General features: G+C 43.1%; 1 protein-coding gene across 6 annotated transcripts in view; it reads left to right on the top strand.

The window, feature by feature from the left end:
* Nucleotides 1-8246: 8246 nt before the first annotated feature.
* The window catches only part of PACSIN2 (protein kinase C and casein kinase substrate in neurons 2), a 53142-nt gene continuing 51387 nt past the window's right edge, over nucleotides 8247-10001 (top strand). For 3 of the 6 annotated variants that reach the window (XM_014881212.2, XM_014881203.2, XM_014881193.2), the window contains exon 1: nucleotides 8247-8371. The gene's annotated coding sequence lies outside the window, so the exon portion shown is untranslated. Of the gene's footprint in view, nucleotides 8372-8717; nucleotides 8884-10001 lie in introns of those variants that run through there. The other 3 variants (XM_088164787.1, XM_088164791.1, XM_088164789.1) reach the window with 3 other exon arrangements.

Below are 10001 nucleotides of genomic sequence, written 5' to 3'. Positions count from 1 at the left end.
GACTTGAATCTTTTCACTGGCCTCTACAAAAGCATACTCTAGTTGACTCTTGAAGTAAATAAGGCAAAGGCAAGATGATCCCTGCAGGATGGTAAAGCTCACCTAAATTCCAGGTCTCATATGTTGGGGTTTTCTGTTTGGGTTTTTTTATGGGGGGTGAATTGGTGGTGGTGGTGGTGGAGGGTTGATTTGGTTTTTCTCACTTTCTAACTGTAAGTCTTGCTTATATATTTGAGCCTTGACAAGCAAGCTGCTCTTAAGTAGAGGTGTAGTCAGATGTGTTGATCATCAGTAGTGTTGTTTTAATTACATGATATTTAGTGGGCAGATATTTCCGGTTTTACCCCCAACTGCCTGTTAGGGATAAAGTGGGAAGTAGTAACAGCCCTAGGGACTGTGGGCCTGTAGTAAATAGTATTTTGTAGTATGATTGTATTTCTGACAGGTAACATGACAAGGATACTGTGATAGAAGGAAAATGAAGCTTTCTCTCACTGCTTGCTTAATCAATTTCTGTAGTGGCTGGGGCAGAGGATATGTTGTGGTATTCTTGTATTGCAACAGTAGCACTCCTTTCTGGGAAGGCTTAAAATGACAACAAAACCAGGTCTAGGTTTTTAGGATTTAATTGCTGTGGAAAGCTATGGAGACTGAATCCAGGGGATACTTGTAGGTGTAATTTCACAATGATCCAATACTGATAATAGCATCTAAATAATCTTGGTTTTCCAAACTAGTTTGTTGGTGGTACTCTGTGTTGGCAGTGTTGTTATTACAGGTAGGCTGTGAGTTGAAGCAGAGCCTCCAGAATATAGACAAACAACACAAAATAGTAATGGTAATCTGTAATATTACTAATGCTGAATATTCTTATTTAATTGTTCAGAGGGTTTCTGCTGGCTTGGAAAGGGTCAGCTTATTTAAGATTGCATCCTCAGTATTCAATATTTCAAAAGTCAGGACTGGAAATCTTGCTGTTGGTTTCAAAGATTTCTGTCCCAGTGTATAGCAGATACATTAAGTAAATTAAAATATTTGTAAAGAACTATTTTGTATGGAAGATGTTCTTGTAGCAGACCTATCAGTTCTAAACATGCAAATCCTTCTCTCTGGCCCAGTGTAGTATTGGGAAAGCATATTTCAAACCCTTGAGGATGAAATATCTTTGTAAAATATCTAGTAAATTATCAGTACTACCTCAAAATAAAAGCATTGAAATATTACTAACTCGGGGAAAAAAGGAAAATAAAAGCCTAACAGGAATCTTTGACTACAAAGCAAATAATATCAGAAATAGAATTAAGATTTCAAATGTTGATACCACATTTTAGTTCTATCTCCAACCAATGTATTACTAGTAATTTATCTTGCTGACCCAAACATTAATTTAGTCATGCAGTGTTCTCTTTAAAGAGCAAGAATTCAAAGACCCTGCAAATGCAGTGACCCTCTCTTCCTGATCTCATTCCATTTTCTTTTTAAACACAATAGTCTAGTGATTATATACATCAGACTGCTTTCTCCTCATTTCCTTTTCTTGACAGGCTTTTTGCAGAGGTTGAAGTTTGAAGGCCTAATTACATTTTCACTTCTAACATCTGAAAAACCTATGTATGTAAAGGAAGTTTTAAGGAGCAAAACTGAAATAGCATGGAATTCTAATATACTGAAATTGGTTTTCTGACTATCAGTATTAAACTGTCGTGGTTTCAACTGGGACAGAATTAATTTCTTCTCAGTACCTGTTGCAGTGCTGTGTTTTGGATTTGGAATAAGAATGGTGTTGATAATTCACTGATGTTTTGGTTTTTTAGTAAGTTGTGTTTATCCTAAGTCCAGGACTATTTTTTTTGTCTTGTCTCATGCTCTGCCAGTGAGGAAGTGCCCAAAAGGAAGAGCGAAGGAGCACAACTGGGGCAGGTGACCTGAACTGGCCAGGATATTTCACAGCATGGAATGTCATGGCCAGTCTCTCAACTGGGGGAGTTACACAACAGGGATGATTTGGGTTTGGAGAGGGGGTCTGCAAGTGGTGGGCAGTTGTATTGTGCATCACTTTTTTTTTCCCCTATTATTATTATTACTACTACTACTACTACTACCCACTATTACTGCATTTTATTTTACTTCCAATTATTAAACTATTCTTACCTCAACATACAAGTTCTACTTCAGTTCTTCTCCACACTCCACCAGTGTGGGAAGGGGAACAGAGGAAGCTAAGCAAGCGGCTGGGTGGTGTTTCATCTCCATCTGGGCTTAAAACCACAACACAAACCCCAGGAAAAAAATCTAAGTGAGCAGCAATTCTTCATTTTCTATGCAGAACTTGAAGCCTTGTGTACGTCAGTGAAATGTTCTTGAGAAACTCAAAATTAGGAAGCTCTGTTGCTACGTAATGTCTGTTTTTAAGACTCGTTGAAAAATTCTCTGAAGGGATTTAAGGAAAGATTCTGTGTTAGCTGGAATGAATGTGCTTAAAGCAGCTTTTCTGCAGACTTGGAGGGTGCCAAGGAAACAAAAGCAGTTATAGCTAATAGTTCTCTGGGAGAAGGAAGAGGGTGATATGTGGATATTATGCTGTGAGATGCTGGTTTGTGCCTGGTCTTGAAAGGTAAAGATGAAAATCAAGTTAGGAGGAAGAGAAACTGAAAAGGAAAACTTTATTTGCTTCCTCAGAGATAAAATCTTCACCTTTTCACTTCTGCATATTTGACTAAATCTCTTGCTGTAATAGGATAGAACTAATGGTACCCAGTGGTGCCCAGGCTGATGAGAGCTTGGGGCACACTCTGCTAAGAGCTGGAACTGAGGTGATGAGGGAGATGTGTTCCGCACTTAAGGCAGCTGTCTGCTGCAGGAGTTAAGGGGAATTCACTACAGGAGTGATGCTGACATGTATAATAAAAGATGATAAACCTCATGTGGGTGCTCTCATTCAAAGGTAAGGTAGCTCTTTTTGCTGGAGTCTGATTCTCCAAAAGGTTAAAGCCTGTTTCAACTCTGACTGAGAGGGCTTAAATCTGAGTGACTGTGAGCAGACAAGCTCTTAGTTCTGAGTAACTAACTGTGGCCTTGGGCCAGTCATCCTCCAAATGTATCTCACCAAGAAACTGTTTGGCTTTCAGGGGAACAAAATAAATCGGAAATAACAGTTCTCAAAAGTTCTGACTTTGACTAGTATAATAACTTACCAGGCAGAGCTGATATAAATGTGTGTCTCAGTCCTAAAATACTGTTCTTCATATGCTCCAGTGCTCCCTGGCATAAGGACAGTATTGTATGAAGAATTAAATGGACAAGCACTAAACAGCTACAGGAATTGTTATAATGGCATCAGTGTAGAAGGAGCTTATTGTTAGAGTTGAATAGGGGGGCTTGCTTCCTGGGCACTAACCTTTCTCCCTATTAATTCTTTGACATGGAAGGAATTAATAAGATTCCCAGAGAATAGCTTCTGTACATGGCTTGAGGAACTTAATTAGTATAAAAGAAACAGTATTATTCCTAAAGCTACTTCATTACTGTTGGCTTTACAATAGGACTTTTGCCTAAAATGTCTCTGTCTCCTGATTCACTTCCTGCTATAAACTCTGCAAAACAATAGATATTTCAGAGAAGATATATAGTCCTGCATTTCATCAGCAGAACATGTCAGGCAGAGCTCATTTATCTGTGGTAAAGGAAGGACTTTACTGTGTCACTGTAAACTGGTGCTGTTGCTCAAGCAGTTGCTGTTCAGTTGACTTGGATGGAAATTACAGAAGGGAGCTGACATTCCATGCCTGCTTTATGACAAGAGTTCACTCCAGCCCTTGGATTAGTGGGAAGGACTCTGTGCCCTGTGGTGCAGAAGTATTCATTTATGCTGACCTGCAGGGCTTCTTAAAAAAAACCCAACAAAACAAACAGAAACTTTATTCCTATTTCTGTGCAGAAAACAAATGTGGATAGCTGAGAAAAGCTGTCTTTAGCCACAATTCTGTTAAAAATTCAATTATTAAGAGGAAATAGGAACATAAATGGGTATCTTGGAAAAATTGGTTGTTTTATACTGAATTGTAGGAAGTTGTGTGGGCTAGACTCTGTTTTTTCCACCTTTTTTAAGTTGCCATCAAAGTCTAGGCAAGCTTTCCATACTTGAACTCTTCCAGTTATGATGATCACATAGATATCTTTGCTATTGACAGAAAGTCTTCTGTGCCTTAATTATTGTGCAATTTTGTACCTGTTAAAAATGAATCATTCACATCTGAGGTAGTCATAGACAACTGTTGTAAAATAGAAAAGTTTGGACAGTATGAAACAGTAATTAAAAACACTTGTGAAAAACAAGGAGACAACAAAAAATATTTCAGACAAGAAAATGGCTTTTATTTGAAAGGTTCTTTCCCAGTGAAAGTTGGGCAGTGAAACAGTGAAATTGATTGATTTGAGTGGAATTAAATTTAATAATCTGAAATTCCTTGTCATTGATTAACATATATAGTCACTAATGGCATTACATTTGCAATCAAAATATGGTTCAGAATTTAAATTTACATTTAAAGTGTAAATAAAGATTATAACACATGGTGTTTCTTAGCAAGAGAGAAGGAGTTTGAAGAGAATTCTGAAATGCTATGGCAGCAGTCAAGAAACACAAAATTTGTTCTGAGTGAAGGCAAGAGACAGAATTTCTTTACAGGGAAAGTACTAGTGCCTAAAAGGACACATGGAATTTCTGAGGACAGCAGAAGAAACAAGAAGCATATTTAAAAATAGATTGTGTTTAAAGTAAAAATAACCGTGGGATACTTATCTAAAATGAGAGGATTTTTTTTCTCCATTAACTTCCTGTCCTGTTCCTAACAGTCTGAATCAGATGCTCACCAGTGGGGCTGGATAGACTGTCAGCTGTTCTTCTAAGGAAAAAGATTAAGGTAATCTTTCACTGGATGTCACATCTTTAATATAAATGAAAATGTGCAGAGAACAATTACTTCTTAATACTTGGGAAAAAATATCTAAGTACTAAAATCAAACTGATTAATATGGTAAAGTGTAATTCTCTACATAAGTAAATTATTTATGGCACCATAATAGTGTCATCTTGCTGAGATCTTGCATCACTGATGATAGATATAATTAGACCACTAATCTCTCTTAATTCACTACAAGAAAGACTTAATCTCTGAATATACATAAAGTTAATTTCCACTTGATAAGTTGAAAGCAATAGTACTTTATTAACCACTGAGGTGTATTTCCCCAAGCAGTTCTCTGAGTGCCTATATGTATTTATTTGGTGCATGTAGCCTCAAGCCCTGTATCTATTTATACAGACATTAAAGTATGTTACTATAAGTAATGCAGTCAAATTACTGTACCTGCATGTGTATTAACCCCAGTGCAGAAAATTCTGCTTTCTTCACAGGAAGAGCAGTAGAGTCGATTCCAAAAGTACACTAAGGTGACTCTCATAATGTTGCTTCCAAATTGTTTCTAATGCTACGTTTGGAATGGGGTAAAAACTTAGCAGTTAAAAATGTATTTTCAAAACTCTTATAACAGTTACTGTCTTACTGGCTTCCAAAGGTGTCCAGGCATTTTTCATTTAAGTGTCAAAAGGATAGAAAACATCTTGCAAGCAGAAAAGAATATTCAGCAGTTCGAAAATATTATTCCCTAAAGTGGCATATTGAGAAACCTCCAAATATTAAGATGTTCATAAAAATTGCCTTTTGGTAAGCTTTATTTTTTCCAGCTAACAGTTCTGCTTTTCTTCTCTTCGAAGTTATGATTTCATAGCATTTATAAATATGTTTCATTGCAGTTATAAAGATGCTAGTTGAATTATAAAGATGTTTAAATGAAAGATTGGAAAAGACAATTGTTATTTCTCAGGTTGTACTAAAATCTGAATCCAATAGTTTGTACAAAAATGTTGCGTAAATTCCTCATTTCTGATCAATCTCCGTTCCCTTGGAAGCCAGAACCAGTTCAAATTCCATATGAAGATGACTCCCAAAATAACACACTGCCTTTCCACTATGACACAACAGCTAAATTTATTATACCTATATGTGGGGGGGTGGGTATTATATATATAAAAAGTATAGTAAGTGTATATATGGAAATACAGTAAAAATATATGTAAATAGAGTAATAAATAGTATACTGTTTCCATGTAGATATTATAATGTAATATATATATAATTATATGTTATATATATAAATATATATATATACAATGTGTAAGCAGTATATCAGCCTACCAAAGTCAGTGCATGGGAATAGCTGATCTGAAGATTATTTTCTTCATTGTCAAAAGACTCTGATAGTTTGTGCCACCAGACTCAGATATTGAAGATACATTTCTTACTCCTTTCACAGTAATTGTCCCCAAACTGGCCTAAGATAAAAACACGGGCCCTGTTTTTCACAGGGAGTGGCACAGATGCAATCAGCACTGGGTTTGTGCACAGTGGAGGGATTTTGGGGCACAAGGTGGTGGCATTCAAGGAACTCTGTGTGGAATAGTTGGGGATTTTCTGTGTCAGTCCACCCCAGGCTGCAGGTTCTGTCCTCTGCCAAGCTAGAATTCCCTTTCATTGCAGTATGAACTCTTCTACTGGGGACTGTTATGATTTACGCTGAATTCCTGTTCTGTTTCTTCCATCTTTGAACAAGTTTGAGCATTATTTGAGCAAACAAAGAGATGAATGACTGTTTTGATGTTAGATTGAAGAAAGTCTAAGTGTTCTGGCATGGAGAATTCCCAGCTTTGACAATGCTCTAGGCAAAACGGAAGCTTAATTCCTTACAGAAAGAGCTGTGTTTATGATTGTAGCTGTCTCTTGTAGTGTGCTTTAAAGAAAGCTTGGTCTCACATTAATGAGACTGTAGAAAACGAAAGTGCAGCTCTGATCAGAAGTGTAAGAAACAATAAATTACAAGATTCCTCCTCTCAAACGTGAACTGTTAACTTTCAACACAGGAGAGTGAAGAAAGAGAGAAATCATGTTCAGTCTTAGGAAGTTTAGCAACCTGACCAGATTTCACAGTAATGTTAATAGCAATTAATTCAAATCCGTTTGTCAAGGACATCCAGAAGATAAATTTTATCCCAGCGCTATGGTCTTACAATCCTACTGAACTAATCTAAGCGAACTTAAAACTTCAGTTAATGAGTCACAGACTGAGTGAAAGAGTACAGGAAGACTTGGCGTCCATCTGATTATATGCCGACTCGCATAAGAAACACTGCCAAGAGGAAAATACTCTTAGGACTGTTTTGCAGCCCTACCCAGTGAGCCAGAGCTCTTGCTGTCCTCAAACCAGGCTGTCCCCGGGGACAGCGCTGGAGGCACAGCAGTGATGAGAAGGGCAGATGGGAGGGAAATGCAGAAACTAGCGGCAGAGAAGGCAAAGGCTGAAGGGACGAAAGAAGGGCACCGTGGTGGCCGCTGCTTGGAACTTGAAATAGTTCTGTGTCTAAAACAAATAAATCCGAAAGATAGGCGCAGTAACAGTTCTGATACTGGGCGAGAGCCGCGTAGCTCCGCGGAGAGCGGCGTAACCAAACCAGCAGTGCCGTGTCAGAGGTGGCCCTGTCCTTGAGCCCGTGCCCGGGGCAGCTGCGAGCCCGGCCCGGTCCGGTCCCGAGTGGGCGCTCCCGGTGCCGCAGTGCCGGGATCAGCGCCCGCACCGCTGCCGGGCGCGGAAAAGTCCCCGACACTTCCCGAGATCTGTCAACTCGCTCACACTTCGCTTCGGGAAACGACATCTGCTTATTCACGGTGCCCCGCAGTGGAAACGAGACACGGACGCAGCGTTATTCCCGCCGCGCCCTGCCACGTCCCGCGGTGCTCCTGTCACGGTTTCCTACACCTGGCTGACACTGCAGCCGGCCGGGCCGGGCAGCTGCTGCCCCCGGGGTGAGCCGGGGTCGGGGGCGGTCGGAGACCCCGCGGTGATCCGGGGCCAGGGGCGGTCGGGGTCCCCCGGGGTGAGCCCGGGTCGGGGCCGGGTCCCGGATCGGGGCCGGGTCTGGGTCCGGGGGGCGGTGCCGCGCGCGTGGCTCCGGCAGTCCCCGACGGCCGCCGGGGAGCGCGCGCCGGCCGCGGGCGCGCGCACCGCCCCTCGCCGGACCCGACGAGGAAGCGGCGTTGATTGGCAGCCGCGGAGAGCCAATAGGCGGCGGCGGAGCTGGAGCTTGCCCGTGCTCTCGGCCAATGGGAGGCGGGTGAGCGGGCGCCAGGGGGCGGGCGGGGGCGGTGGCGGTGGCGCCGAGCGGAGCGGAGCGCAGGACTCTGGTCGGTTCCGCCGCGCTCTCGCCGTCTCGTCACCCCCGCCGGGCACGGGCGACGGGCAGGTCCCGGCGCTGCAGGTAAGGGCGGCTCCGCGCCCCAGCGCCCTGCCTTCGGGAGGGGCTCGAGCTGGGGGCCGGGTTGGGATCCCCGTCGGAGCCGTTGGGCAATGGCGGGCGGTGGGTCCGGGCGGGGGAGCCGCTGGTGCCGCGGCCGGGCCGGCGGCTCTGCCCGTGCTGGGGTCGGGCCGAGCGGTCCGGGCCGGGGGGCGACCCCCGGGGTCCCCGCTGGCTGCGGGCCGCCCACCCCACGCCGCTCCGGGGCTGCCGCTGCGGCGGGCGCGGGGAAGGTGAAGCTCTCCTTGCACGGCGCCAGGCGGGGAAGGGCAGGGCTGGGGCTTGCGAGGGATGACGACACTGGCTCGGTTCCTGTAGGAGGGGAGAGCTCCCTGCTCGGGGAAGTTTAGTGACCCACTCCGTGGTCGTGGCGGCTTTGGTTTGGGGAGGAAAAGAAGGCGAGGATGGAGTCCTCAACTTGAGCAGCTGGATTTTTCCTCCCGGCTTTGAAATCCCAGTGCCCCAGGTGATGGCAGGTAACGATGCTGGTTTGGTGGGAGGAGATGTTTCTACGGGGGAGAGTGAGGTTTTACACAGCTCAGGGCCTCCTGAGTACTCGTAATGACCCAGCTCAGTCAAGCTTCTTGGTCTTGCCGTTGCCTCCTTCTATCTTGACTTTCCCTTTTTTGGCCTGTGGAAAGAATTTCTTCATGTCCCAGAGTGAAACGTCTGTGTGAGAGACAGACTCTCTTTATGCACACTGAAGCTACCTGGCTAGGGAAGAGCAGGATGTGTACAGTGTCAGCCTGGCTCGCTGTATCTCTTTCTCAGCTGTCTCTGCTTGGAGTGACTCACAAGCTGATAGATTCAGTCTTCTGAGCCGTCATCCTTTTGCCTGAGCACTGAAGAAGCCAGAAAGACGCAAGTGCCATATGCTGTCCTTTGTAAACTGAACAGCTTGAAAATAAATGCAATCTTGCAGTTTTAAACGCTTGGATTACTTGATTAAAATCGTAGATTAGCCGGGATAACTTAAAACTAGTACACCACTGCTCATGTTTCCTGTACCTGTTTGTGTACGTTTGATCATTTGGCACAGACGGGTAAAAAAACGAGCCCTGGATGTGCTAGGCACTTTTGTTTCTGTTGTGCTCCACGATCTCCTGCTTAAAAGACTGCCACGAGACTGTTCTCTCTTGCTATTGGGAATTAGGTGAGAGATTCCCTTCTGCTAACTTGGATTTAATGCCAACATCTGTTCAGCTCTTCTTTAAAGGCAAAAACCTTTCCCCTGCTTTTAAAAGTTAAAACAATAGTAGTGCATTGTTACAAGAGCCATAGTGAAGGCTGCATTATGTAAGCAACTGAGTTTTCATTCTGGTTTTAGTGCAAGAAAAGGATCATTCTCATATGTCTGTGATGAGACCGGCACCACTTCATTGCTTTCATGGGCAGGGTGGGCACACATGACCTTATGGCTTTTATTTCTTTTATGCTAAAAGGTGAGCAGTAACTGTAAGAGTTTGCCAGCTGTGTTTCAGATGGTCAAAAGTTGTTAATTGCATTCTTTGCTATTAAGGTTATTAACACCCAGTGCTCATATGCTGGCTGTTTTATACTTGTACCTGCCTGAAATTATATTTTGTCAAACTTG

Source organism: Sturnus vulgaris, chromosome 5 (assembly GCF_052056855.1).
Source record: "Sturnus vulgaris isolate bStuVul1 chromosome 5, bStuVul1.hap1, whole genome shotgun sequence".
Lineage (NCBI taxonomy): Eukaryota > Metazoa > Chordata > Aves > Passeriformes > Sturnidae > Sturnus > Sturnus vulgaris.
This window is presented reverse-complemented; position numbering and strand designations above follow the sequence as displayed.